At 37.8% G+C, this 25,459-nt stretch overlaps 1 protein-coding gene across 10 annotated transcripts in view; it reads left to right on the top strand.

The window, feature by feature from the left end:
* Positions 1-25,459, top strand: part of THRB (thyroid hormone receptor beta) — a 376,102-nt gene that overhangs the window by 94,151 nt on the left and 256,492 nt on the right. For 3 of the 10 annotated variants that reach the window (XM_027584826.1, XM_027584825.2, XM_027584824.2), the window contains one exon: positions 5,819-5,915. The exons of the other annotated variants lie outside the window; for them this stretch is intronic. The gene's annotated coding sequence lies outside the window, so the exon portion shown is untranslated. The remainder of the gene's footprint in view (positions 1-5,818; positions 5,916-25,459) is intronic. 10 annotated transcript variants of the gene reach the window in all.

The raw sequence follows: 25,459 nt of genomic DNA on the forward strand, positions 1-25,459 counted from the left end.
CTATGTCTACCTAGAAGTAAGATGGTAATAAATAAAATGCTCAACAAATACATGTTGAAAGAACAAGTAAATAAATGAATACAAATAGGACAACCCACAAAAAATTAACATCAACAGTAACATATGTAAAATTGTTCAAACTCACACAATGAAAGAGGGACAAATTAAAATCATGACATAACATCTTTTTACTCTCAAATTCACAAAGTTTGTTTCTTTAATGATAATTCCTAGGTTTGGTAAGGATATGGGCTCATGCATAGCCATGCTGCTTGTAGACTTTTTTACTCTTTTGTCTTTAGCTATATACATAGGGAAAAGTGTAGAAAATAATATAAGAGGTTCTGTGTATCCTCTCCCTCCATTGGCAGTTTTCAAATTGTTTGAGTTCATTCTTTAAATTATTGAGAACCTCAAAGAACTTTTGTCTGTTAATGTTTATATTTACATTAGAAATTAAAACATAAACATTTAAAATAGTTGTAATTCATTTAAATAGCAATATAAACTCTTTATGTGTTAACGTAATATTTTTGACTACATTTTCTAAAGAAAAAGAAATTATTGAGAAGAGTGACATTGTTTTACATTTTTGTAATGTAAAATTACAAAAAATTAATGTCTTGCCTGAAAGAAGACAGCTGGATTCTCATACCTGCTTCTGAATTCATTCTGTTGTGCCATGCTTTTTGGTGAAGTATATGAAGAAAATCAATCTTCAAACGGTTATATAGTTGGAAAAGGGAAGAGTATCTTAATAGCTTTTTCTGATAACCAAAAATTCTGCTTTGATAGTACACCAAAATTCAACAAGTGGTAGTTTCTTTCTTTTTTTTTTTTTTTAGATTTTATTTATTTATTTGAGAGAGAGTGAGAGAGAACATGCAGGGGAAGCAGCAGGCAGAGGGAGAGGGAGAAGCTGAGAGGGAGCCCAACGTGGGGCTTGATCCCAGCGCTCTGGGATCATGACCTGAGTCAAACCAACTGAGCCACCCAGGTACCCTGTCAACTGGTAGTTTCTAAACAGGTAGTTATAATGTGGAATCTAAAATCATATCACTGAACTTTCTGTGTTTCGTTACATTAAAATTTGTTCATTTATCTTACAGTTTGAGTGGGTATTTTATTCAGGCATGGTCTTGTAACATCATGCACTGACCATTTAGAAAAAATTGGTTCAATGAGTAATGCAGATCTTCCAGATGTAGATACATTTTGTCATACAATATTCAAGATTCTATTTACTACATTTCCACCTATCTCAGAAAAGTCTTTAGATATTAGGAAATTGTCAAGCCCTCTGTGGTGGATACAAGTTTACCAAAGTTCTAATTTTCATTTGAAAGCTTGAAATTTTATCACTGACAAAAATTGCTGTCTGTTGTTTCTTCATTCACTTTTGAGAAAAAGTCGGCCAAACACCCAGGTCTGGATAACCATAATTTGTCTCTTACTCATTCTTTTAAGAAAAAAATGATGTTCTATGAAGAAAGCAGGTAGTTCAGTTCACAATTCAATCATCATATTTTCATATGCAATAGAAGTGCTATATTCATACTATTTTGTCATGCAGAATATTTTTTTAAAGTGTTCTAGTGTTGAGATTTAAGTAAAATCATTTTTATTACTTCATTAAAGACACTGTTGAATGAAACTGGCTTTTTTGATTTTGCTCAGACTATAGTGAGCATGCCATGAAAGGCACAGTGGCTGTTCATGCGACTGGTGCCGCTGCCTCCAGCCATGCTAAGTTGCCACAGGTTTACCCACCACTGATTTTGCACCATCAGCGCAAATGTCAACATGGTGGAAAAAACAAATAATTTTAAATTTTTACATAAATAATTCCATCCTGTATGTGTGCTTTGACCAAGATTTTTGCATGTAACATTATGCCATTACGTTTTTGAGATAGATCGAGGTTGATACATGTAGATCTAGTTCATATATTTTTTTTTAGTTTTTTTAATGAGACACCCAGGTGCCCCTCTAGTTCATATATTTTAACTGCTGTGTTATATTTATCCCTTTGTTCCTACATTGATGGATATTTAGGTTATTTCCAACTTTTTACTATTGTGAATATTTCCTTAATCAAGAGTCATCTAGGGGCACCTGGGTGGCTCAGTTGACTAAGCATCCAACTCTTGGTTTTGGTTCAGGTCATGATCTCAGGGTCATGCAATCAAGCCCCATATTGGGCTCCTCAGCAGGGAGTCAGCTTCCCCTCTCTAACCCTCTACCCCTCCCCCTACTCGTGTATGCACACTCTTTCTCTCTCTCTCTCAAATAAAAAAAATCTTAAAAAAAAGTCACTTTAGGTTGTATACCATGATGTGGACTTTCCAGGTCTAAAAAAAAAAATATATATATATATATATATATATATACACACACACACACATATATATACACAGTGTGTATATATATATATATATATATACACACACACTCAGTTTTCCATATCTAGATTATGAAATTGCCTTTAACATGGCTTTACCAATTTGCAACCTAATATGATTCTTAACGGGTACTCTCTTCTCTAGGTGCAGTTTGTCAATGTGTGTCAGGCATTCTAAGGAAAGACAATTTTTGAATCAGAAATTCCAAGAATTGACCATGAAGGTCATTTGGCCAGGAATGAGTACAAAGTTGTTTTTTTTTTACAAAGTTGCTTATGATTATTTATAAAGTAGAAAATCTAAACAAAAGCTTCTAGATGTTTAATAATAGGTGACAAAAATATATTGTGGTATCTATTCATGGATATTATGTAACCATTTTATGTCCTAATTTTATTTCATTGATACATGTTATTTTATCTAACTGTATCAAAATGGTGATGGAAGTACAGGTAGTTTTTTCTTCTTTGTGTGTGTGTGTTTTAAATTTTCTTGTGTTACTGAGAACATGTTATTACAGAAGGAAAGAAAGAGGGGAGGGAAGACAGACAGATGGATGAGAGCATATATTCTGAAACCTCATCCTAAACTAAGTGTCAAGTGAGGCCAAAAAAATAAAACAACAGTACCCAAATTTGACACAGCGTAGGAGTGATTTTTAAAGCCTCCTGAAACCCCCAGAGATTTTGATTTGGTGGGACTGGGGATCAACGAGTCCCTGAAATGCATAAACCTCACACCTTAAGAAATACTAATTCAGAAACCGTAGCTGATTCCATCAGACTTGCCTGTGTTAATGAAAAATAAGGAGTCTTGTCCATTTTAATATTTGGCAGGCAAAAGAGACAAGCAATGGCTGGGGGAAGTTCTGGTGGTGCCTCTCTTCCTGGAAGCTGGAAGCTGAAGGCAGGAGCTTCTGTAACCACATCCTGGGGTGGGAAGGAACTCTGTTTCCTGCAAACCTATCCCAGACTTTGCTTGCTTCTCCTTGGCATTGGCAGCCTGCCCTAAAACAGACAAGGTCAAGTCTGCAGGTGGTGGCTCCAGGTGTTCCTCCTCAGTTCTCTCCCATCCCTCCTTCCTCTGTTCCCTGGCATTTGGGTCAACTTCCTCTGCAAATTTGAGCATCAGAATCTTTGGGTGAGCTTGTTAAGACACATATTCCTGGCCCCCAACCCCAGAGCTTTGGATTCATGGGTTGCATTTGTAATAAGCTTCCAGGTGATGAAGCTTCTGGCCCATGGACTGCACTGAAATAGAGACAATAAATAGACTCACCAGAGAGAGCCAGCCTGAGACTCAGGGGCTGAGCAATAAAATGTTATCAGAGAGGGAGACAAACCATAAGAGACTCTTAATCATAGGAAACAAACTGAGGGTTGCTGAAGGGGAGTGGGGTGGGGGTACGGTGTAACTGGGTGATGGACATTGAGGAGGGCACGTGATGTAATGAGCACTGGGTATTATATAAGACTGATGAATCTCTGGCCTCTACCTCTGAAACCAATATTACATTATATGTTAATTAATTGGATTTAAATTTAAAAAATAAAATAAAGCAAAAAGAAAAAAAAGAAACCACTCAATGTTTTCTGGAATGGGCTAAATAAAGAAAAAGGATAACACCAAGTTTCAATGAGAATGCTGAGGAATTTGAATTCTCATATATTGCTGATGAGAGGGTAAAGAGTACATTCATTCACTTTGGAAAACTGTTTTGTAGCTACTTATGAAAGTAAATATTTACCTACCGAAGGGGGGAAAAATGTTATTCACTAGAATTCCCATCAGATGTTCATTTAGAAATGCAGATGTGGGTGCAGTAGTAGTAACAGCATTACTAGTGGTAATAAGAATAGCAATAGTAATAACAGATAGCAATAATAGGAAGATTAATAATGAAATCACACAAATAAATAAGAACTGTTTTTCTCCCCATGTTTTGATGAAAGTCTTGAACATGGTGTTGCCAGACCAGAGACAAGATTTCAGATACGAAAGTGTTATGAAATCATGTATTTAAAAAATGTCTCTTTAAACTGGATATGTTATATTTTTAGTGAAAGCAAGGTCTTTAAAAACATGCCGGACCTTATGATCCAGAAAAAGCTGTTTCTTTTCCTCCTGCAGGGTATTATTTATCTTTGGTTAATAGATTCAGCCAAGCCATTTTTATAGCCTCACATGTTATCAAAAAGTGTTTTTATTTCCCAATCTAACTACTCCCTTTCTCAACCTATTGAATTAATTCTGCCTGTCGCAGCCAAGTATTAACTGAAGTCTAGATAAAAGAGATTTTTTCAAAACCCCATTTGTGTTTTTCCTTTTTGTGTTAAATTATAAATACGGTAATTGGTGGTTAATGAGATGTAAGTGCTGTAGCCTCAGACTCTTTGGGTTACTCATGTCTCTGCACCATTTTCATGCGGCCCTCATTTTCCACACACCAGACCTATAATTATGCCAAAATTTATCCAAGCCAGAGAATATTTTGTTTTTCCCTGTTGCTACCTACAGACTGTAAAATTATGGAAAGCGTTGGATATGCAAAACTAATTTTAAACCCCACCCAGTAAAAATTCTGAGGGGCAAATCAATAAGATATAATTAAAGGATTGTGCATCGTAGATTTCAGAGATCACTGAGGCATCTAGAAAGCATCTGATCTAGCTGTTTGGCTTTCGTATCAACCCCATTTTGCAGATGAATTAACCACAGCTTACAGAAGCAAAATATATGTGAAGCTGGGATTTGAACCGGAGATCTATCTGGCCCTAATCCCCGTGCCTTGTTGAGAGGGGTTGACAGGTGTCTTTTGCCTTTCGGAACAGTGGGGTTTTTTTATTGCATCATGCTGTTTGCCAGCCTACCTTGAACTCTTTCATCACCTGCTTGAATGTTTTTCATAAGCTTTTAAAGCTTCCTTTATATTTGATTTGTACAGTATCTTTTAACAACAGTGTTCTTGCACCAGACATTTTGATGTACTAAATTTACACATACACCTGAATGAGGAAGACACATGCATTTTGTATTGTACAAAAAAAAAAAAAAAAACAAAACTCCAGTCTCATGTTTATGTTGAAAATGTCAGTCTCTGTTTCCACTCAAGTGCTAATCTTTCTAAAAATGTCCCTCCCGTTGAAGGACATCCAAAAGGCAGTAACTTACTAGAACCTTGGGTTCAGATTACAAATGCGTTTGGCTAACTCAGTGTTAAAGTTCAAATTATCTCAGAATTATTTTAAATATTTGTAAAGGAACACTGATTAGTTTACTAACGCATTGCCTCATAACCATCCACTAATAACCACCTTGGTTTGTGATCGTTAACTCCAAGGGCTCAAGTGAGGTCGTGGCAAAGGTAATTTGCTTCAGTATCTGAAGCTGTCATATGATTGATATCTTTTCCCTAGGACGTGGAAGAGTTGACTCAGAAAAGGAATTTGAAATGGATTTTTAGACCGCATTTTATTATTTGCACAGAAGAGTTGAAAAGGAAGTTCTGATGAGGTAATATCCTCCCCTCTCCGCCCCCTTTTTTGTAGTTAGTATTTCCTAATTATTTACATTTAAATTGGAGACCAGTAGCATGGTACAGGGGAAAGAATGTCAGTGTGGGAGTCAGGCTACCTGGGATTTAGTGCTGGCTCTGTCATTCAACTCATGACCTTAGACAAGTCATTTAGTTTCTCTGGGTGTTGGTTTCCATAAATGAGAAAATGACACAGGATCATTCCTAAGCTGTAGAGTCTGTGTATATGTGTGTTCTGCCAAGAGAAGCTAAACTATCTAGAAAAGAGCAGACCCAGGTATAGGTTAGGCAGATACTGCCTCCCTATTCCTAACCTGTTGGCAGGGCTGACTGCATGGACAGCAACCTGTGCTTGCCATCTTGAAATTCTTCATAATTTTTGAACAAGGTCCCTGCGTTTTCATTTTGCTCAGCACCAAATTATGTAACAGGTCCCGCCTTTTGATGATACATTTCTTACCGTTGTGTCCTTCAGCTGGAAAAATGAGTCATAACCTCAAATTGGTCGTTTTTGCCACCATTGTACCTTTTGGGTAGACCGAGAGGAGCAAAATTCAACAAAAATTTATGTGTGGAATTTTGTGCTTATTTTCAATGAACTGAGTTTTTATTGTCTGCATTTTCCTTTGTCAATGCCTCCTTGCCCTACCTTATCCCGAGGAGGGACATTATGCTCTCCTGGGTGGCTATGTGAATTTCTGGTTTCCTCTCTTCACAGGTAAACTGTGTATGTAGGCTACTCTGATTCGTATCTTGGAATCTTTGTAAAGTCATGTTCGATCCCATTTTTTGACACATAAGGGTTAATTCCTGGTATTTGTCACTAGGTATTTTCAGTCTCTCCATTCCACATCATTCTTGTCATTGCCACATAATCAGTTATAGTACAATATAGAGGATACTTGTGTCAATTTTGCTGTCAATCTTTATGCCTCTGGAGAAGCTACAATTACAATAGCTGATAGACTAGAGAGATGACTTCTGCTCCTCCAGCAGCTGCTGTGTTTTGACCAAATGAGCTCTCCTTCACCTTTGAAAGTAGAATAGCCACCCTAAATGATGAGAGATCTATTCCATATAAAAGGAGACTTGCTGAATGTGCTAAAATGCACATTCATGCAAGAACTGGCTTCATTGTGCACATTAATATTGATAAAAATTACTCTGTGATTGCAATAGACATATGCTTTCTTCGTTTATTCATTATTGCGTGCCAAAGGATGAAAGAGCAAAAGAGACAGAGAAAGTGTTTCTGTGTACCCACTGATGGCTGGATGTGGTTTTATATTATGAGTCTACTTTCAGAAATGTAGAACAAATCCCTAGGCAATGAAATGACCAATTTACATATCACATCCAAGATAATAAATTGCTTTGATGGGCCATTCCTGAGTGTCTGATTTCAAAGCATCAAAAATGCCAAACCAATCCTCAAACACTATTTTTTTTCCTTTTACAAATCCAGTGTTCATCATCTTCCCAAATGCTGTTTTTTTGCCCTCAGTTAATAAATTCTATTTAAAACTTGATAGCAGCTTTTAATTATATTAACAGTATCTAAATGTTTTAAAATATTTAGCTAGTCTTTTTCCTTCATAAAATTGAAAGTGACTGTTGAATACTTTTTTTCCCTCTGTTCTTTTTTAAGTTTTAATTTAAATTCCAGTTAGTTAACATATGGTATAATATTAGTTTCAGGTATATGATGTAATGATTCCACACTTCATACAACACCTGGTGCTCATCATGACCTATGTTGAATTCTAACTGCCGTCCTGACTCCTAACTTCTAAATTGTGGAACATGTCATTTTTATTTTTTGGATCATATAAACCAGTGTTTTGACTCATAGTTATGCTTAAGGATAGGAAAGAAACAATTGATAGATTTTTTTTAAGGGAGTGCTATTGGACATTAGATCTGGCACTGATAACAAGAAAAACAGCAGTCCCAGGTTCTGTTTATAAGTTCTTCCTATCCAATGGATTGAACTATTTCAGCAATAAATTAATGCTTTGAAACTGTGGGATTTTAGATGAAAAGAACCAAAGTGAAACTCCTCAAGTAATTAGGTAAGTGGTTTAGTTCTATGCATTTTATTTCAAAACACCTTTTTGAACACTACTTTACCAAGATTCCAAAATAAGAGCTATAGAAGCCTAAATACACAGTTTACCTGTGAAGAAAAAGAACATCAGAAGTTCAAGTATCCATTGAGTAGAGTATAATGTCCCCCTTCAGTGACCTCCAGGAGAGGAGGCCACCCATTCGGTATCTTCTTATGTCTGTCTCTTCTGGAGAGGGACCCTAAAGGTGCCAATTAACATCATAGTGATAACTCCTTACAAGTGTTTAAGTTGACATGTCATCCAACAAGACACTAGGCAGAAACACGTATAAGGAGAAGTGAGTATTATGGCATTTTACCCCTTAGCAGGAAACTCAATGTTTGCACCTTTGGCTGCACCTTGGAATCACCTGGGCAGAGAAAGCAAAAAATACTGGGTCCTGCCCAGAGAGATTCTGATGTAATTGGTTTAGGGATTGGCCTGGGCATTGGGATTTTAGAAGTCCTCCCAGGTGGTTTTAAGGAGCAGCCAGGGCTAAGAACCAAGGTTTGAACTGAGGTTTCTTTTTAGATATTTAACAGCTTTGTTGAGATATAATTCACATAGTATCCAATTCACCCATATAAATTGTACAATTCAGTGGTTTTGAGTACATTCACAGAGTTGTTCCACCATCCCACAGTCAGTTTTACAACATTTCCACCACCCCAAAAAGAAATCCGTTAGGAGACACTCCCCACTTCTCCCCCACTCCCACCCCAGCCCTAGGCCACCACTAACCTACTTTCTGTCTCTATAGATTTGCCTATTCTAGATATTTCATGAAAATGGATCATATAATCTATAGCCTTTTGTGAACAACTGCAGTCTCATGGCATGTTTTTAGGGCTCATACATATTAGAGCATATATCAGTACTTCATTTTTATTACCAAATAATATTCCATAGCATGGGTAATAACATATCTTGTTTATCCATTCACCTGTTGGTGGATATTTGAGTTGTTCTAAATTTTGACCATTATGAATAATGCTGCTACAGACATTTTGTACAAGATTTAGCATGTACATATGTTTTCATTTCTCTTGGGTATATATCTAGAAGTAGAATTACTGGTTTATATGCTAATTTTGTGCCTAACTTTCAAGTAACTGTTAGACTTTTCCAAAGTAACTGTGTCATTTTCCCTTCCTCATCAGTGTCTGAGGGTTCCAGTTTCTCCACATCCTTGTCAACACTTGTTGTTATCTATCTTTTTGATGATAGCCATTCTAGTGGGTGTAAAATGGTATCTCTGTGGTTTTGCTTTACATTTCCGTCATAGCTAAAGAAGTTGAGCATCTTTGCATGTGCTTATTGTCCATTTGTATATCCTCTTGGGAGAAATGTTTATTTAAATCCTTGCCCACTTTCTAATTCAGTTATTTGTTTTATTGTTATTGAGTTGTAAAAATTTATATATATATATATATATTCTAGATACAAGTTCTTTATAAAAAATATGATTTGCAAATATTTTCTTCCATTCTGTGGGTTGTCTTTTCACTTTCTTGAAGGTCTCCACTGAAGAAGAAAAGTTTTCAATTTTGATAAAACCCAATTTATTGTTATTCTGTTGCTAGTGCTTTTGGCATTCTATCCAAAAAGGCTTTGCATAACCCAAGGTAATGAAAATTCTCTCCTACATTTTCTTCTAAGTGTTTTACAGTTTTAGCTCTACATTTAGGTCTATAATCTGCTTTGAGTTAATTTTTCTGGGTACAGTGTGAGGAAAGGTCCAACTTTTTTCCTTTGTATGTGGTTATCCTAGAGCGAGTTTTTAAAATAATCTCTTTACTGATGGTTAGTGAACATCTTGCTCAAAGTCAGCTGTGTGATAAACTTCATGGGGCATGGCATATGAGCCATCTATGCTAAAGATGAATTGCCAGAGAGTTCCAGCTTCTTCCTGCTCTCCCCCAGGGAGCCTATACACTGGTTGAAATTCTAAACACACACTTGGAACTACTAAAGACCGCATTTACACAGCCTCTGATCAATATGCTGAGGTCTCCCTAATGGGTAGTAGGAGGTGGGGGGGGGAGTACTTAGAAATTAGATGAAGAGTGGTATCAATCACTGAAGGTTTCTGAAGGAGTTGTCTTCACCTTTGTGTGCTAACATACACACACACACTTAAACTGTAGTATGTGACCTCTAAGTCAGGAAATGTCTAGCTAAATGCCATGGTGCTATTGATCATGTTTGATTGCTTTGTGCTCTTACCTATTTGAATGAAAGAAGGAGACTCCCTGAAAATTATAAGTAAATTATTTCCAAGAATGTGAGGAAATTGTTTTGTCTGCAAATGCTCGGGAAAACAGCAGATAAACCATCCCTCCAGAAAGCCCTTGAGTGAAATATAATCCAAAGAAGAAAGTTATACCATCCAGACCCAAAGTTCTGTGCTGTGCTGCTATGGGGGTTGGTAGATAAGATTGGGAACAGTTCCACCAATAAGCAAGGAAACCCCTATCTGTCAAGTCGCCAGACTGAGAGTGCAAGTTTAGGAACAAGTCAAGTTCCTTCCCTCTCTTCAGCTCTAAAAGTGCTGATTATTGTGCAGGCGGGTTCATCTGCCCCAAATGGCTTCTGTGTGCTTGTCTAGGAAGGGAACATGCAAGACAAATATCTTTCTATACTGCTGAGCTTAAGGAAGGCAAGTTAAGGTATGCTTTGGGGGATCATATTGAAACTTCTATCACTTCTCATAAATCCCCCAGGCAAATACCTTTTTATCCCAAGAAGGCAACAAGGAAAATGGGCACAGAATCTCATAAGCCTGGGTTCAAATCCTGACTCTACCACACAATCTGGGTAATTTTCAGCAAAGTATCTAACTTCTTTGAGCCTCATCTTTCTCTTCTGTGTTATGGGAATCTAAAAATATCTATTAATGGTCATCGTTGGATAAATTGAGATAAGTGTAAAATCCCTGCCTTGAGTTGGGAGTTAACGTATGTTATTTTCCCTCTCCCTTTTAATACCAAAGATATGGTGCACTCCCAGTTTTAAAATTCATTTTTCGGGCCTTGAACCTAAAGAACTAAAAGGACTATTAGCCAAAATGAAGGTTGGACTTACAATTTGACATGTCAGATCCCTCTCCTCTATCATTCTGTTCCTTCAGTGGTCTGAAGGCCCTTGTTTCTTGGCAGGGTATAGGACCTCACCTCATGGGGTGTTCCTGCCACCCTAAGAAAAACATCACTACTGTCCATGACTTTGGTGATTCATCAGCATTCCAGCGAACTACCCAGCTGTTTGAAACAGCAGGTATTTATTTTCTTTGGTCTGAATATGCAAAGGTGAAATGCAGCTGCCTGTTTTTGGAAAAGCTTTCTTGGTTTGTATCATTTGGTTAGGTTAAGCACTAGAGTGTGTTATGACCTTGGTCTGCACACTAACCTTCCCCAGGTGCCTGTAGAGCTTGTTTATGCAGGTATTTATGGGCCACAAAGCTGAAATTAAGCCCAAGTTTGCCTAACATTCTTTTTGGAGAGACTAATTGTTCAGCAGGAGTATTCATGTGACTGTCAGTAGGAGGGAACATTTACCATGACAAGTGTGTGAGGCCTTGTACAGAGGAAGTTATAAGGAGGCATAAAACTTGGCTTGCTTCTTCAAGTGACCTGGGGTATGTAATCCTCTCTAACACTTCCACTGCCTCTGTATGATGAGGAAAATACTGATCTTTTCTTCCATGGGCCTCCCTGTAATGGAGGGAGGTCATCAGTAAAATAACAGGCATGGGAGGATTCTGCCCCAAGAGCAATGTATGCATCTGTATTATTTGTATTCTTTTGGAATTTTAGTTCAGTTGCTATCTACAGAACACTCAGAATTCCCTTAATGGTGATGTGTCAAAAATGGAGAAGAACAAATTGGAGAAGTGTAAATGAGTAAGCCTGAAAAGAAACAATAATTCAATAAGAAACTTAAGAAACAATAATCCAATAAGGAATTTCACACTTATTTTTACTAGGCCACATTATCATATATGTCCTTTTTAGAAACACTGTGGATATAAGTAGAGGTATTAAAAAGTAGAATAAACTACTTACTCTCTACATTAAGAGAGGAGAACAGAGGTATATATAAATCCCAAGCAGTATATAGCAGTATATATTCCAAACCTCAAAATCCTTTTTTGGAATTTGGCCCGGAATATATAAATCTGGACATATAAGTACAAAAGTTACTCATATAACTATAAATATGTAAATGCTAAACTATTTGATTTTGAAATGCAGTCTGTTATAACTTAAGACACATTTAAATATACTCCATTTCTGTTGGAGTTGAGCACATCCCTTTGAAAAATGTAGGACTTTATAATGGGAAAAAGAAGCCATGGCGAATAATTTGAGGATGCTTTACAGTTGATCATAACTTTAACTTTTTTAGATGGAGAAGTCCATAGTGTAACTTTAGATTAAATCTAGAATTAATTCTCAAATCTAGAATTTACATTTGGAAAAAATAGTCAAAGCTTCAATAAATTCAACAATAATAAAGTATTATATAATATCCCTAGGCTTGGAGAAAATAAAATGGGGGTTTCCAGTTTAAACAAAATCTTGTGTGATTGTAAGGATCAAGTGAAAAGATGCAAATAAAAGTGCTTTGGAAATGGTGGCGTCTTCAGCAGGCTACCCAAGGGGGCCATAGAACAGCATGGTAAGGAGCTTGGCTTTGGAGCCAGACTGCGTGTGTCCCAATTCCAATCTGACTGCTCTTGTATGGATTTTTTAACCTCTCTGCACCGCAGTATCCACATCTGGAAAAGAGGGATCATAATAATTCCCATGACTACTACAAAGAGAAATCAGCACGTGTAACATTGTCAGGACAATGCCTGGCATATAGAAAGGGCTCAGCTAATGTTGGTTATGATGATGGTGGTTGAGATGATGATGCAAATGTATTTGGGAAAAATGAGAGTACAAAGAGGAGGAAGTATTTGTTTTTGAAGATGGGGGATAAACCAGCTGACTCAATCAGCTCTTTAAAGAGGAATAAACAGAATGCTAGCAACTAATTAGATTTGGAAATAGAATGGAAATGGATACCCTGTTCATACATACATTCTAAGTTGAGAGGATTCTTGATACTCACAGAAATATTAGCAGCACTTAGCATAATTTACAAATGAAATATTTTGAGCAATTATTGCATATAAACTATGGAGCCACAAAATTACAGTTTAAAAACAAAGCTTAACAAAAATTTAATAATAAGTCTCACAGAGATGATGAAATGATGATGTGTGATAATAAAAGTTTTTATTGCCACAAATATGGGATGACGGCATTATTCAAGAATGGTAGGCAAAACAGCCTGACTCCAGAGAGAGGGACATCTCTTCACAAGACCTTTCCCAAAGCTAAGCTGTGGTTATTCTTCTTGCCTTTGACCAGGTTTTACCACCCATTTTCTTTTTTTTTTTTTAAGATTTTATTTATTTATTTGACAGAGAGAGAGAGAGCACAAGCAGGGGAAGTGGCAGGCAAAGGGAGAAACAGGCTTCCCGTGAGCAGGGAGCCTGATGCAGGGCTCGATCCCAGGACCCTGGGATCATGACCTGAGCAGAAGGCAGATGCTTAATTGACTGAGCCACCCAGGCGCCCCTACCACCCATCTTCTAAAACAATGGCCAAATATCACATACTGGAAAGCCAGAGCCACCTGAGCCTTTTTATTCCTGTCACCCATGTGCCTGAGCAATGCACCTCAACTCTGGCTGGGATGCCCCCACCCTCCTTGCTGCCACAGACACAGGCTGGGCAAAATGGCCCCCAAAGAGAGTCATCTTTGCTTCTCTACCAGCTGAGGAAACTTGTCTGTGGACTATTTCGGATCTGCCAAAATTATTCCAGCAACACTTGGCAAAAGCCCAGGCTGTGAGATTTTCATGCTAAAAATGGAGAATTGGGGCCAATATTCTTACTATAATTTTCTTAATTCCAAGAGTTTAAAAATAAAATATATACATATATATGTATTCAGTAAAAGGGTTGGGAAGCAGCTGGGCAGCCTGGCTGAGAGGCTGGATAAAAAAGAGAGCAGCTGTGTTGGTCTTAAGCCTGAGCTGGCTGCATAACCCTTGATTTCTTTGAACTTGGGGCCTGAGGATTCAGGGCCATAAAACAAAGCTAACAAGTGTTGAGCTATCTGATTTCTTGTGAAACATAAAGAAGAGAGTTGATTGTTAAGCAGTTTGCAAATGGAAAGTATTGCAGAAATGCTTATAATAATAAAAGGCTTATTATAGCATTTTCCCAGGTTCTGGGACTACTATAATGGGAAGGACAGCACATACAAGACCTAACACGTCTATCAAAGAGCTGGTGGGATGTGTGCAAAAGTAAATACTCTATTATATATGGTGATATCTCATATGCTGATCAACATAATAAGTCTAGCTGGACAGCTGCTTTAGTATAAGATAAGCAAAGCAAGCATGGGAGTGTTTCAAAGCCATTTATGCACAGGTAAATAGAGCTAAAGTATGTTTCAGCAGGAGAGTAGGGATCAGGATCATGTCATGCCTGTTGGTATCTTCACGCTACCTTATGATTATCAAGTGCTTAACATTCTGTCTTATGCATAGTAACTGACCAATAAATCATCAGTCTTTCCCTTTCCCCTAGTATTTTGTCCTCAGTGGGAGATGGCTTGAAGAGAGGGTCATGGGGAGGTTTGAGTGCCAAGAGCATACAGTCTAAACAAAATCAGTAGGTTTACTATACACATGTAGCCTTGGGACGATGCCACCCTATGTCACTCTACCAGATTGTTACCTTATGTCATGCCTATGAAGACATTTTTGACCTGTCATTGGTTATCTTTTATTCAGCGAGTGCCATAAAATTAGCTGTTGATTCTACTACATCTGTTATGGCCATTAACAGCATTTTTAAGGTTGTGACTCCCTTTAGTGAACACCGCTGAACAGATTCTTACTTGTTGAGTATTGCTTATTGCTTCAGCTATCTTTATAAACACTGCCAAAAGCCTTTAATCCTCTCTCAGTTGAGTGCAACTTTGGTGTTGTTTTTGTGGTTAAAACTAACCTTTTGGCAGAGAGTGGAGTGAACGAGGAAAAGCGAACTGGGATAGGAAGCAGTTTGTAGAAAGATCGTTGGGAAAAGCCCCTTTCCCTGCATTACACTTTGCATTCCATTAGAGACAACGGATTGAAAACAAAGCACAAACCTGGCTGAGAACCTGAAAGACAAGTTTCGGCGTGAGTGAATTTTTAACAGCCTCGAAGAGGGAGTTAAAATGAAATTCTGACAACCTTAACTGCACTTTTTCTCAAAGTATTGCTATCATGATAAAAGGTGAAATGTCAGCAGTCACCTATTATCCTGTCTAACAGTACTTGATAATTTTTCCTCTGTGGGAGCACTTGCCCTTTTATAGTTTTGACTCTGTGTTTTTGACTGACTGCCCAAAGATCACAATTACTTCAGCCATTTACCTGCACGTGGGCAGCACAGCCAGGACCTGCTCTGCATCGCCAGATCCTCCTGGGCTTGCTCCTGGTGGCTTCAGCCAAGCAAATGAGGCCTGTGATACGGGTTATTTACTGCCTCAGGTTTTTAAACCACTCCAATAAAAACCGGTACTCCTCCTTAAACTCTGGAAACACACTAATGGTCATATTTTCCGAAAAGAAGAACTTCTTTCTGTGTGTCAGGAAAACATCTTTCTACATCCAGAAAGTCACAGAGTCTCCCTCAAAATAAGTCTAGAAGAGTAGATACTGCTTCCCACAGATTGGTGAAGGGATCTTCTATTTAATTCTATTTGCATAACAAGCATGCTTTGAACAGCTGCTAGTTCATCACCTAGAGCATCTGCTGGGGGAAAGCTACCAATGTGACAGTTACACAGACCCAGCCTGTAAAGAGGCTTACATTTTGTGCGAAAAGTCAGATGAGAGGTATAAGTCATTGAGGGACACAGGCTGACCAAGAAGGTAGCCTACCTTGAGTTTAGAAATTGGAATATTAGAATTGGTCATGACCCATCAAACTCAAATGTCCTTGGGGCTAAACAGGTAAAAGAAATGAATGAAGGCTGTGTATGGCCGGTAGCACAGTGGAGGGTGTAAGCACCATTTAAATGGAGCATTCACCATCCCTCAGTGAGAGCTCTCAGTACCATGCAAGTCCTGGCCCATTATTGCCAGACTTTCAGCATTTTCAAAACTTGAAAAAAAATTTTGATAAATATTTTACCATGTCTACCTACTGAGAGGTATACACAAAAACAATTCTAGGTACCAAACTTGGCCCAAAGGCCAATAGTTTTTTCCCTCTGGGTTATGGTATATGTCGTTATAAAATTCCATCTCATCTTCATTGTTACTGATTGTCACAGGTTAGGTTGCATGGGAAGCAGATTCTGAAACACAATTTAGCCGGGAGGTGGTTTACTCTGCAGAGTGTTCTTGAGAGCAATACGCTTAGTAGGAAAGAGAAGGAAGGAGCTTTGGATAGAGGCAGAAGTTGAGTTGCAGCCCAGTCTCAATGGAGGTCTCAGCCAACCTCAAAAAGGCTAAAACTGGATGGTCCTGCAGAGTTGCTCCAAGTAGGTCTTTATACCCAGCATGGACCAGTCATCAGATGTGGGTTGCTTTGGGAAGGGGTATGACTTTGAATGATGAGGATCTCCTCAACTAAAGAAATATCCACTGGGACAAGCACCACTCTGAGTAGCTGGGTAATCAGTCCTTCTTCTCTGAAGGGGGATCTGGATGGTGCATCACAGCATCCATCATAGAATTTTTTTCTGCATGGACTGTGTTGTCCCTGAAAACAAGGGACGAAGTCTCAATCATCTTTGAACTGATCTGACATCATGCCCTGGAGAAGAGAGATGATCCATATACACCATTTTCCCAGTCCCCCCTTTTTCTTCCCCACGTCTTGCTGGCCTGTGTACCTCCCCCAGAAGCTATTGGAACAGCATTCCTAAATCCCCTGAGGAATTCCTAGCCCCTTGATTTAACCTCAGAGCTGTAATGTTGTGGCCTACAATCCATATTGTGGGCATTTGTAAGGATAAAGGTTCAATCTAAGTGCGTGGAGATGTAATGAAATGTAATCATTCATTCATATTTACAACATGTGCTTTTTGATAGCCTACTATGTGCCAGGCACTGAGCTACCCGCCTCGAACAAAATATGTTCTCTTCATGCAAGAAAGTTGGTATTTAGGGGCGCTTGGGTGGCTTAGTCGTTAAGCGCCTGCCTTCGGCTCAGGTCATGATCCCAGGGTCCTGGGATGGAGCCCCGCATCGGGCTCCCTGCTCTGCGGGAAGCCTGCTTCTCCCTCTCCCTCTGTCCCTGCTTGTGTTCCCTCTCTCGCTGTGTTTCTCTCTCTGACAAATAAGTAAATAAAATCTTTAAAAAAAAAAGAAAGTTGGTAATTAGTTGGCAATGCAGATGCATAGGGAGGCAAATACAGTGTGATGGGGCTGTCATAGGGCTGGTCACAAGTGTTGTCTTGGAAAGCCACTTGGATTAAAGCCTCTAGTTAGAAACAATTATAATAACCTTGGTGAACAACAATTCACCAAGGCAATCAAGGCCAACTGGGCCAGAGAATGTCAGATTATAAAATGTGTTAAGGAGGTAGTCTCTGCAAGATTTGGTGAGTATTAGCATAACGAAGAGGAGGGAAGTGAGGGCCCTAACACATTGTCCAGGTTGCAGGCTTAAACATGATTGTAAAATGGGAAGATGTGAGTGAACGATGGGATAACTAAAGAGAAAGATGCAAAGCACAAGGTATAGCTACTGATAATTAAGATGTAGTTTAGTGCTTAATAACTGTTTATGGAATTTATTCTTCCTTGTGCAATAAGGAAGGCAGTCATTCATAACTCTTACATCTGTCATATTTTGGTAAGTATAATTAGAGCCATGGACAGTGCACTGTGGAAGGACAAAGGGGAGGAAGGCATTCATTCCAATTGATGAGATGGAAAGATCTTCTTCAAGTAGGTTAATAATGATGATGATGACAATAGTTGGTATGAATGGCTGTTAAGTACTAAGGCCTGTGTAAAATGCCTTTTATGTCTTAACTCATTAAGTCCTTTCCATAATCCTATAATATCAATACCATTACCATTCTCTCCGTATAGAGATGGGGAAACTGAGGTTCTCAGAAACATTAAGCAATTTACCTGAGATTTGATGATAGGAAAGTGGTGGCCCTAGGATTTGAACTCTGAAGTCGAAGTCTGCTGTCTTATCACAAAACTGTATTCTCTTCCACCTGAAATGGACCTGGAAATAAACATGTGAGAGCAGAGAGTTCCAACTGAAGGAAACTGTTTTCCAAGGTCTGATGATATTTTGAGTTTGGGGAGGGAAATGCATGAGGTATTACCAAACATGAGGTCCAGGGGTGGGAGCATGGTTTGAAGTTTAAGTTTGGAAAATTAGATGAAAGCGTACTGGTTGGTGGCCTTAAATACCAAAACTCAGTTTTAGTCCATGTGGAATGGAGAGCCAGAGGGGGTTGTAGAAGGGGACGTGGCCAGATCTGCATGTGGAAACAGTAACTATGATGATGAAGAGTAGACAGATAAGTGGACATACTGGAGGTGGGTGCTACCGAGGAGGAGGCCCCTGAATGTTGTCTAGGCACTTTGCACAAGGAGAAGGACAGGACAAGTAGACAGAATGGAAGAAAGAGACCTACTGGAGGTAGGAGGTGGGAAGCAAAAGATATGGTTAGTGCAGTGGCTCAGGTTTTGAGTTTATGATGTTGGAAACACAGGATAAAGATAAGGTTGGGTGGAAAGAGAACAAGAGCTCACTTTCAGGTTGTAAAATTGGAGTTTTGGGCTTCGAGAGAGGCTCTTCTAGAAGAGACTTGGGAACCTCCACTTAGAGGTTCTCATGGATGCTGGAGCTTGGATGGGGTGGGATTGAGGTTAGGGAAAAGGCATGTAGGTTGAGTAGTCTAAAAGTATACATTTAAAGAGAAGGTAAAGGAAAATGACTTTTAAAAAGTTGTACATCATATTATTAAATAAGAAATGAGCTGCTCCTATAGCCATAGGCTGGAAAGAAATATGTGAAGTTGTCGTTTTAGGATAAGAGTTCATATTTAAGATTGGGTAAAATGTTTCAGGAAAGGGTAAGATTAACACATGATGATTTGTTGTGAAATTTTCTAGAAGCTCAGTAGTCCAGTTCCATATGGGAGCACAGCCTTGACTGCCCATGGAGGGGTGGTAAGCTCAGGTTATTCTAATGTCTTAATTATTTTTTTGCTACTCAGAATATACATTTTCCTCTTAAACCATTGTATGGTGCTATTGAATTCTGACTTATTTAGAATCAGTATAGATTATTACTTTTATTCTAATGACAATATAATTGCAGAATCCATTCTTATGATATATAGTTCAAAATCCCAAACATTTAAAGGCAGATTATGTTAGATGTAACAGGAGTGAGGAATCTCCCAATATTTATATAGTGTGACGATACATCCAGCCCATCTCTGCTCCTCCAGTACATACAAATACTGTGTGTGTATGTGAGTGTGTGTGTGTGTGTGTGTGTGTTTATAGTGTATTTTATTTTTGTCTTGGAATTATTTGATAATGTGAGTGCTCCCCTAGACATAAGTGAGAATGTCAAAGCCAAGAGAGGAAAGAAATTTCTGTTGCAGAAATTTTCAACATAGTTTATTCTCCCAAGTAGTAGGCTGGTGGCCAGTTGTCTTTGCCTCATTATTAATAAAGATTCAGCATTTCAAATTACATTCTCATTCTCCAGCAGTTATTAATAGAACCCCATCTTTAGCACACCTGCAAGACATCATTTATAATAGAATTCTTGTTATACCATAAAATTCCTATTAGATCTTAGAAATGACAATCAGGTTGTGTCATTTTTCTTGGTAAAAATTTCTCTACCCCAATGAAGCCTTACAGAAGAAAATTATACCTTTACTTAAATTTTGTTTTAATCAAGGGATTACATTTATACAGTCATAAATCATATATTATAAATGGATGGCTTCATGAATCTTTACACATATATGTATCTGTGGAGCCACCAGCCACATCAAGTTATAGAACATTTGCAGCACCTCTGGAACGAGGCTCCTTCTCTCATTGGACCTCACTGTGAGTCTCCTGCCTCAAAAGTAACCTCTATTCTGACAGTTATGACATTGGTCAGTGATGCATGGGTTTTAAGTGCAATACTTACATATCAATATTTTGAACCATATCTATTGGAGTGTGCCAGAATTACTGGGAAGTACTCTTGACTTCTTTCCAGAGTTCTCTTGTATAAGAAGGACTCTTTCTATTCAAGTGACTAATCCTTGGGCTTTTGCAATGAGAAGTGGCACGCTCTAATTATACTAAGGGTGAATAATACCAAGGGTGGAAATTGTACTAAGGGTGAATGATTTTATGGAATTCTGCCCTCTAAAGGAGGTCATAGATTTTCACAGAATCACTCTACTAAATTTTGCTCTCCTTTCACCATTCCCCCACCCCTAAGTGCACTGGTGGATATTATCTGGATGAAATTTCTTTGTGTCCATTGAATCAAATTATAGTATAGTACAGTATTGATAATACCTCATAATACTTCATCTTGTCTTGATTATCCTTATCTCCAACTCTGGACGTTCTCCTGGTTGGGACAGTTTCCAACACATAAGAATGCAGAATTTGATAAAAATGACAGATCAAGGTCATCCCTCCCATTTAACGATTCAGGACACCTGAAAACAAAACCAAATGGCCTTGTTTTATCTCTGCTCTATAGGGCTTCTTCTATGGGTTGTTCTACATTTGTACTCTAAGTCCAAACTTGACGCTGTTGAGAAACCAAACATAGAGATCTATCATAGGCTCATTTCTTCAGTTAAGTCTGATGAAAGGTCGCAAGACTTGGTGTGGCCCAAATTGCTGCTGCTGCTGAAATAATTCTCCAGACCAAAGAGGCATCTGAGAGAGACTCCCAATAGGTTAAATAGAAATAAAGGTAAAACAAACTGAGGTTTCTGGAGGGGAGGAGGGTGGGGGGATGGGTTAGCCTGGTGATGGGTATTGAGGAGGGCACATTCTGCATGGAGCACTGGGTGTTATGAACAAACAATGAATCATGGAACAGTACACCAAAACAAATTATGTAATATATGGTGATTAACATAACAATAAAAAAGGAAAAAAAAAGAAATAAAGGTAAAGAAAGGGTTCTTTGGTTATTAATTCCAAAAATTCTTCCCTAGTTGTTGAGAATTTGCCTTCTTGAATTGTTGCAGAAGCTGGTAAATTCCATCAAAGGAAGATACTCTAAGGCAAATTAGGTTAATGAGATTTGTTTATTAATCAAAATTAGGAGAATCTTATTTCCCATACATTGTTCCTTTCTGTGAAAAGACTATGACAACGTGACTTAGTTTCCTGAGAGAATTTTTCCAACAACTTTAATGAGAACGAAAAATGTGTGTTTGCATGAGTATGTAAACACATGTCAGAATGCTTGTGAGAGGATCTATTTACTCTACGCTTGAAATAGAACTGAATTGAGTTGGCAAGAGAAGGGAATTGTGTTAATATGAAGGTTTCTCAGAGTTAAATTATAGTCCTATTGACAGGATAACAAGAAACTATTTAATTACCCTTCTAGGCTGAAGGAGACATTTTCAGGATATACTTGATCTCATGTCATCAACAAAATATGTTATGACATTATTTTTAAATTATTCAGTGAACCTCGTGGAAATGAAAACAAATTCAAACACTTAAAATAAGAGGTAGTCATTATTGCTTTTCACTCCCATCCCTTCCCCTAGTCTCAATCCCTAGATAACAACTACAGTTATTAGTTTCTTCCAGATATTTTTTTTATTTGACACAGAGAAAGAGAGAGAGAGAGAGCACAAGCAGGGGGAGCTGCAGGCAGAGAGAAAGGGAGAAGCAGGCCCCCCACAGAGCAGGGAGCCCAAGGGGACCTGGGATCATGACCTGAGCAGAAGGCAGACGCTTAACCGACTGAGCCTCCCAGGTGCCCTTCTTCCAGGTATCTTTAATGGAGCTACTGCATGAATGGATGGATGGATAAATGGATAGAAGGATGGATTCGAGTGAATGTGTTTATTTATTCCACTTCTGAGTCAGTTACCTTGCTGGGGATTCAATGATGAACAAAAACAGATACATCACCAACTTTCCTAGAGATTATAATTCAGCAGAGGGAAATCGATACTAATCATACACACAGGTAAATGTATGATTATAGATTAATGCAACAAAAAAGAGCATGTGAGTTTCTCTGAGGAAGTGACAATCACACTGGAATCTGAAGGAAGAATGGAAAACTCAGCAGGGATTTAGAGGGGAATGTTCCAGACAGAGAAAAGACTGTGTGTCAAGAGGACCATAGCTTGTTCAAGGAACTGAAGGTGCCCAGGGTGGCTGGAAGGTAGACTGAGCAAAAGGGGAAGCACCTAGTTAAAATCCAGTTAGGAGGCTATTGCAGAAGTATAAGGCAAAGAACAAAGGCAACTTGGACTAGCGTATCATTGAAGAAAAATGGAGACATGTCATGGTCTTTTGGAAAATAAAGTCCACATGATTTAGTAATCCATTGGATGTACATGGCAAGGAAGAAAGAAACCCTGTTTCTTTCTTTCTCTTTGTTTCTTTGTATATATGGAATTATCCTACATTCATTGCTCTGACCTTGCATTTTTTTTTCTCTTAATATTGTTTTGGAGATTTCTTCCCTCTCTTTTCAATAATATCTTTTTAATAAGTTCACTGTATTTCATGGTACAAATGTGTCATAATTCTTTTCACCAGTATCTCATTCTGTTTTGTTTTTGTTTTTGTTTTTTTAATGGGGGTGTGCTATTTAAAACAATAGTGCAATTCAAAATAACATACTTATGCTGTACATTTGCGTTTTTAAATTTGGGCAAATGCGATGCAATAAATTCCCACCAGTGTTAATTGCTGGGTTAAGAAAGGTGGTACAAATGATTTAGTATTTCACAGATATTTTCAGATGGCCCTAAAAAAAGATTACAGTATTTTATGCCATCACCAATAATTTGTAAGATTGCTTGGGTCCCCATTCCATTGACAGTTTTAACAATGTTTTTAATTTTTGCCAGTCTGATTGGTACTAAATGTTTTTTTGTAATTTGCCTTCCTTTAAAACAAGTTTGAGTGTGTATGTGTTATTGGCCATTAGTCCTTATTTCTTTTAAAAGATTTTATTTATTTATTTGAGAGAGAGAGAGCACAAGCGCGGGAGGGGAGGAACAGAGGGAGAAGCAGACTCCCTACTGAGCAGGGAGCCTGACGGCCTGATCCCAGGATGCTGGGACCATGACCTGAGCTGAAGGCAGATGCTCAACCTACTGAGCCACCCAGGCACCCCCCCCCACTAGTCCTTATTTTTAATGTGAGCAGCTTGTTCATAATATTCATCTATATATCTAATGATTTTTTTCTTTATTTGTAAAAGATTTTTGTTTATTAAGGATATCAGTCCTTTGTCTAGCAACAGGATAAATAAATAAATAAATATATATATATATATATATATATATATATAAATATATATATATATATATCATAATAGGTACCAGAGATACCAGAAAGGCATTTTACAAAATTTATCAACCTTTTCCCCTCCTATTTATTAGTTCTCCAGAAATAGTATTCTGGTCTTTATTTTGTATTCTGAACTCCATTGTCTCCCTTTTCTATTTATTCTACTATATTTTCATCTCATTTTTGCTTTATTATTTCAACAGACTCATCCTTTTTAATATCTTCCATGATGCAAACTATTCATTGTCTATTTTTTCTTGTTTCTTAAGACCTTTTTTCTAGAATATATTTTTCATTAGTCGTTGATACCTTTCTCTCTTCCCTACTCCCTTCTCTTTCCTCTTCTCCTTTTTTTCCTTTATATTCTTTTTTCTTTTTGCATAGTTTCCATGTCATTTGTTTTCATCTTCATATTTAATGTGGAAAGTGATAGCTAGACCATCTCTTTTTTCAAAGATTGTATCCATGAACATTTCATCATCCTGTCTTCTCTAAGACCTGTTTATTTTCTCTAGGAACTTAAGTTTGAAGACTGGGTATTACTGGGATTCTACTACTGCTTGAGATTAGAGAAAGATTCAGCTGGGAAACATGGATAGTAATAGTTGATGAATCTGGGTTCTACTGTTTGTTCTGCAGTTTCGTTTAGCATTTTATAATTTTTTTTTTTAAGAAAGGACATAGTGTTATCCATCAGAACCCTTTGGTACAGACTATGCTATAATTTGAAAAGAGTTTTTGGGGTGTTTGCTCTTGACAGGCAGTTGAATGCACTTACTTCCCCAGTTTCAGTTCCCCCTTCCAAAGAGTCTTCTTACCTTAGGTGAGTCAGTGTCATGGTAGTGGGTCAAGATTTCTACTCTAGCTCAGTCTACAAGAATTTTTGTAGCCTACGTTGCCTACTGGCCCCTCAGAATGCTGGCCTCTGAATTATGGGGCATTTGTCCGATTCCCCCCAAATTTGTTCAACTCTCCCGGAACTGCTTTGCTCTCCTAGAATTGCTTTGGAAATAGAATCACTATCTCTTGGATCTCTACACTGTTGTATCTCTCTTTCCCTGATCACCATCTTTTAGATATTGTTTTGCCAGATTGTATCTCTTCTTTTGTTTGAATGTTGTTACTATTTAATGTTTGAAATTTTTACTCACTTTACTAAATTTGGGAGAAGGGAATTTTGGCTGCAAGACCTTGACTATATCTTTTAGCCTTTTGCATCAAATTTTCTTATCTGCAAAATGAGAACAAATAATTGCTACCCTTTCTGTTTTTAGGATCAAATCAGATAATTTATTAGAAAGTGTTTTGTGATAAACAATCTAACATTATACCTCAAGGACTAGAAGAAAAAACAAACTAAATTCAAAGTTGGCAGAAGGAAGGAAATAATAAAGATTAGGGCACAAATAAATGGACGAAGAATAGGAAAATAATAGGAAATATTAACAAAATTAAGTGGGAATTCTTTGAAAAGATAAGTGAAACTGGCAAACCTTTGGCTAGACTAACCAAGAAAAAAGGAGAGAGGACTCAAATAAAATTATAAATGAAAGATGAGACATTACAATGGATACTACAGAAACACAAAGATCGTAAGAGACTACTATGAACAACTATGCATCAACAAATTAGACACCAAAAGAAATGGATAAGTAGTTAGAAACATACAACCTACCAAGACTGAATTATGAAGAAATAGGAAATCTGAATAGACCAACAACGAGTAAGGAAATTGAATCAGTAATCGTAAATCTCTCAACAAAGAAAAGCCTATAACCAAATGGTTTCACTG

Source organism: Zalophus californianus, chromosome 1 (assembly GCF_009762305.2).
Source record: "Zalophus californianus isolate mZalCal1 chromosome 1, mZalCal1.pri.v2, whole genome shotgun sequence".
NCBI lineage: Eukaryota > Metazoa > Chordata > Mammalia > Carnivora > Otariidae > Zalophus > Zalophus californianus.